The 5,382-nt window shown below is 49.0% G+C and overlaps 1 protein-coding gene across 2 annotated transcripts in view; it reads left to right on the top strand.

Moving 5' to 3' along the window:
- The first annotated feature begins 886 nt into the window (after window positions 1-886).
- MRTFA (myocardin related transcription factor A) overlaps window positions 887-5,382 on the top strand; it is a 211,361-nt gene continuing 206,865 nt past the window's right edge. For both annotated transcript variants that reach the window (XM_086402973.1, XM_086402972.1), the window contains exon 1: window positions 887-1,125. The gene's annotated coding sequence lies outside the window, so the exon portion shown is untranslated. The remainder of the gene's footprint in view (window positions 1,126-5,382) is intronic.

Genomic DNA, 5,382 nt, shown 5'->3' with positions numbered 1-5,382 from the left:
GCACCCCGCACCCCCCACCCCCCTTCGCTACGAGAGTGGATGCCGGAGAGAGGAGGACATCAATCAGCATCTTACAATTATAGAATTACAAGAGTCGTCTAGTGCAGTCCTTCCTTTTACAGATGCTCTTCCTGAAGTGTCCTGATAGCGGGTTTTGGGTTCATTCAGTCTTTTTTCTTGAAGCCCAAAGCACTTTTGCTGTTAATGATCTCAACATTCTGGGCAGGTAAAGTTGGGGTAGGTGAGTGCCGGTATCTTCCCGTTTACTGTACTGGAAACTGACTCAAAGAAACGAGACGACGGGCTTCGGTGGGGCGGGAGCTGTAACGGGAATTCAGGGCTCCGGGCCAGTGCGGAATTTATTGTGTCTCCTTTTGGGAAGCGTGAAATTAAGTAATCGATTTATGAGCCCCGGGCGGGGATCTTTCAGCCCCCTAGAAGGATTGTGATGGGGGCTGGAGGATTAATGCACTAAGCTCTGGCAGCACTGACCCCTTGGCAACTTGGCCAGGTCTGGCCGGGTCCGCCACCCTTGCCTTGACTGGATGACCAATGGGTTGCGGCCTCTTTAAGGCCCCAGCGCCCCGCCTCCGGCTCGTCTCCGACCTCCTCCCACCTCCTCACCGCCACTCCACCAGTTCCAGACTTTCCTCGACAATGAGGTCATCTCCCCGCTGCCCATTGGCTGCGCTGGGCCGTCAGTCACAGGAAGTCCCGCCGCCACGCTCGCCTCCCTTGTATCCCTCCCGTGCCCTCCCTCCTTTTAGTCCGTGGTTCCCGGCCTCCACGAGGCCTCAGATTGGTCAGCACTGCTGTCACTCCTTCAGCGGGCGTGGCGTGGTGGGGGGTGCGGGAGGCGGGTGTGGTAGGAGGACCCGCAGCTTCCGTGCCTGAGAGGAGCCGGCCAAGGCCGTGTCTGTGGTGTCCCCGCGGCGGCAGCGGTGAGCGCGACCGTCCCATCCTTCCCACCCTCTCAGCTCCGCTCGCTGCACGCCCTCCGCTCTCGCCGACTTATCCACAGCTCCGCGCGTCCCGGCTGGACGCTGAGCCTCGGGAGGAGACACGCGCGGTTGAGAGCCGGAGCGGGGACCGCCGCGGAGCCCGGCCCGGGAGGAGAGCCAGGCGGTGAGTGAGAGTCCGGGCAGGGGACCCCTCCCCCACCGCGGCCCCGCCCCGAGCATCCTTTCTCCGGGCGACCCCGCCACGCGCGCCCTCCGGGGGTCCGGCTGTGGGCCGGCCTCGCCCCTCGGCCCCTTCCCCAGCGTCGCCCCGCTTCGCCAGGCTGGGGTCGTAGAGCCGAGACGGGCGGCGTGGGGGCGCGGGCGGTCGGTGCACCTGTGCGCGGCTGGGCCGTGCCGCTGGGGTGTGGAGGCACGGAGGTTCCCGCCCCCGCGGCGTCCCGGGCGTTTCGTGACTGCAGGGACCAGGTGTCTGTCGAGTGCTTTCTCCTGGATCTTGTGTAGACCCTTAGGATCCATGTGCAGTTCCCAGGATTCCCAAGCAAGGAAGTCTCACCTGGACTTGTTGATGCCTGTTTGGCTACCTGAATGCTGCCAGGTGTAAGGGATCTGGCAGATCTGAAACTTTCCCCTCCAACAAAATGTTTGTCATGACACTTCAAGTATATTCCCTAGCCTGGCGAGAATGCAGGAGCATTGATCCTCTGTAGTTGCTAGGGCTGAAGTTTTCCAGTCAGATTCTCAAACCTGCCATTTGCCAGCTGTGTAATCTTGGGCCTCAGTTTCCTCATCTGAAAATTTGGGGTAATAATAATATCCATCATGGAGTCGTTGTAGGAGTTAAAATGTTTGACACTGCGCTTGCCCACCTTAGTAAAGGCCCAAGCAGCGTTTGTTTTTGTGACATTGAGAACCACGATAGACCAGCATGTGTGTGTAAGCACCAGCCCAACTTGGCTTTGTCAGGGTTTCTCTGTTTTCTCTCTGTTATGCAGCATAACTAAAGGGCAGTTTGGTGGACAGTTAACTGCTTACCAGCCTATACTTGGCATGAAGTGTGCGTAGACAGGAATGTGAAATACGTCACTTAACTCTAGCAGTGAAATTACACCTAGTGTCCTGCATGTTTACATACTTTAAAATCCATAATATGTCTGAAATGCGCCGCCCGCTGCCCCCACCACCGAGTTGCCAGTTTTTGAGCTCTTTTCAGGGTCTTCCACCTGGAGCCAAGGTCTGAAGCAGAATCTCTATTTAAAATAAGAAGTTAAATTTCCGTGTCTTACTTTGGAAGATCCCCCCAGATTCCACATTTCACTTATGCAGTTTTACTGTTGAAAAGCAGCCACCTCCCAGGGATGAGGTGACAGCCAGCTGGCCCACAGCCCTATGACTGTAGGGTGGGGAACCTTTGGCTGAAAGTTACTAAGCTAAATTTTGCCTGGTGGTGTTCACATTTTTCACAGCGAATCAAAGGGCTTTATGATCCTCAGTTTCTTAATGAAGTGTTTTAGAAAGAAGCAAACCATTACTGCTTTTTTCAAAAGCACATGCATAGGAAAACCGGCTGTAGTATAGTTCCAGCATTTGCTTCAGTTCTTTGCCAGTAACTCTTAAGAAGAGCTCCTGTTTAAAAAGGCTTCCAAAAGCCACATCCATTAGGATACCATTTTTTATTTAGAATGAAATCATGTGAGAGTTTTCTGTATTGCATAAGCCAGAAGTATTTAATGCAGACTTTCTGAGTCCTTAGTGCTATGTCGAGTGTTACGAGGAAGGGATCAGAAGCACAGAGGAGCATCTCGGCCCATAAAGGGCAAAAACACAAAGTTTGGTCACCCAGGAGTGATCTGGGTACTGCCCAAGTAGTGACTTCACTCATTCATTCAGTTTTTGTTTCATGCCTGTAACGTGCCAGGTGTTTTTCTAAAAGCTGAGGCTATGAAATGAGTGAGGTGTATGTTCCCTCCTCATGAGGAACTCACGGTCTAGTGGGAGAGACGGAAAGTGACAGGGAACTGTAACACACTGACAGAAACGCCAGGTACAAACCCAGAACTGTGTGGGAGAGTCGAGGGGACGTTTCCTTTGGACTTCAGGGAGAGGATGGCCTTTGAGCTGAATCTTTTATTCATCAGATAAAGGAGAGGAAGATCATTCCAAAGAGGAATAACTAAACTTAAAAACTGACAGCTGTTCGGACCATAAGTACAAGCCCTAGGTAAGGGGTAAGAAAACTGACGTTCTGCGACGCTCACTCCGTAACAGGCATCAAGCTAGGCTTTTAATGCATTGCTTAATCCTCACAGTGATTCTGTGAGGTAGATTTTACTTCCACTTCAGGATATGGAAACTGAGGCTCAGGGTGTTGAAGACTTTGTCTAAGGTTACACAGTGGGGGACAGGGCCCGGACTGGAATCCCTAATTCAAAAGTGTAGTGAGCTTTTTTTTTTCTTTTAACACTCTGTTTTGTTGTAGAAGTACTAAATAATACAATATACTTCAGTTAAAAATTGCTTTCTGTGAAACAAATTCATATTTGATTGAGTTGCTTGGACTTGTATAATGAATATAGGCTATTAAAAAAATCAAATGGTATTTATTTTACACTTATAAATGTGATATTTGCTAAAAATCGTGGCCCATGAAAACATTCAGTAAAAACAGAGAATAGAGACAGATTTAAGTGGGGGCACTTTAGGAAGTAAATAGGTATGGACTTTTCTTGAGGCTGCAGCTTCAATATTTATTTAAATATAAAAGAAAAACATATGCAGACATACAGCCAATTAAATAGACATGATGAAAGGGGTGAAATAATTTTTGAATACTTAAATTTTACAAAGGGGAAACTAGAATTTTGAAGTCCTGTTAACAAAGATTGTTGTATTATATTCAGAGAGACCACTGTGGCAAGGGCATACACTGGACTGTAAGCTCCATAAGGGCAAGGATGTTTCTTTGTTTTGTTGTCAGCTTCAAGGGCGGTTCTGGGACACAGCAGATGCTCAGAAGTCTATTTCAGAAGGCCTTTGAGACAGAAAGGGAGGACATTGATAGAGTACAGATGAAGTACTTTAGGCATAGGGAATAGTTTGTTAATGGATATGTTTTGGAAGAAAAGGAACAGTGGACAAAGGGGAATAGTCTGCTGGCACAGTTCAACAAATATGGGCACTGTTTATTTCTAAGGCTTCAGGGAGCTTTGAGAATTAAGAAAACAGTCTATGCTCTTAAGGAGCTTCCAGTGTTAGAGAGTAAGTGTCTGGTATTAGCTGTCTACTGCTGTCAATTGCCGTGTAACAGTTATCCCCAAAGATAGGGCGTAAGATGGCAATAAACATTTATTACCTCTCACAGGTTCTGTGAGTTAGGAGTTCAGGAGCAGATGGGCTGAGTGGTTTCATGCTCAGGGGATCTCCAGAGATTGCAGTAATATGTCAGCTGGGTTGCAGTCCTCCAAAGGCTTGACTGAGGCTGGCAGATCCTCTGTCAGGGAAGCTAATCTATATGGCTGGCAAGTTGATGCCAGCTATGGGGGGAGGTCTCCGTTTCTCTCCACGTTGGCTCCTCCACAGAGCTACTTCTGCCTTCCTCCCGGCACGGCCACTGACTTCCCCCTGAGCGAGTAATCCAGTAGACCACACCGCATCGTCTTTTATGACTTAGCTTCAGAAGTCACATAGCATCCTTTCTCCAGCATTCTGTAGGCCACTCATTGCAGGAAGTGACTACACAGGGATGTAAATACCAGGAGGTGAGGGGTCAGCTTGGAGGCTGCCTGCCATAGTGGGAAGCATAGCAAAAGCTAAGTGTTGGAAGAAAGCACAGGGTGCTGGGGTGGGGGAGGGAAAGAGGGGAGGGGAGGGAGGACACAGGAGGGAGAGATTGCCTTTGGGATGATGAGGGCATTGGGAAAGTTTTCATTGTTTGAATAGATAGTTGCAAATATTTATTGTGCGCTTACTGTGTGCCTTCCACATGGTAGGCTCAGTTATGGAGGTGGACACTGAATTGGGGCCACCTGAATGTTTTTAAGTAGCCTAGACCAGCATCGACACTAAGGACAAATATTTGATCTTTATGTATAAGGTGAAGGTGGAGTCATTTTTCTGATGTTGAAGAAAACAGTCACTTATCAGAGAGATAGACAAGCAGTTACAGAGTGTGAGTAGTTAAGAGGATAAATACTAGAGCCGGACCTTCCGGGTTCGAGTCCTGGATCCACCGCTTGCCAGCTCTGTGTGTGGTACTGTGATACTTCTGCTACTTTATCTTCTCAGTGACTCACTAACTGTAAAACGGTGGTGATAATGATGCCTGCTTTATATTTTGCTCTGAGGATCGAAAAACTTAAATATGCCAAGTCCTTGGAACACCTTTACATGCATCATCATCATCATGATTATTTTTCGGCAGTAA

The sequence above is a fragment of the Bos grunniens genome, chromosome 5 (genome assembly GCF_055505025.1).
Source record: "Bos grunniens cultivar Pamir isolate PY7600 chromosome 5, Bosgru_T2T1.0, whole genome shotgun sequence".
Lineage (NCBI taxonomy): Eukaryota > Metazoa > Chordata > Mammalia > Artiodactyla > Bovidae > Bos > Bos grunniens.
Note: the sequence above shows the minus strand (reverse complement) of the source record. Positions and strands in the feature narration are given on the sequence as shown.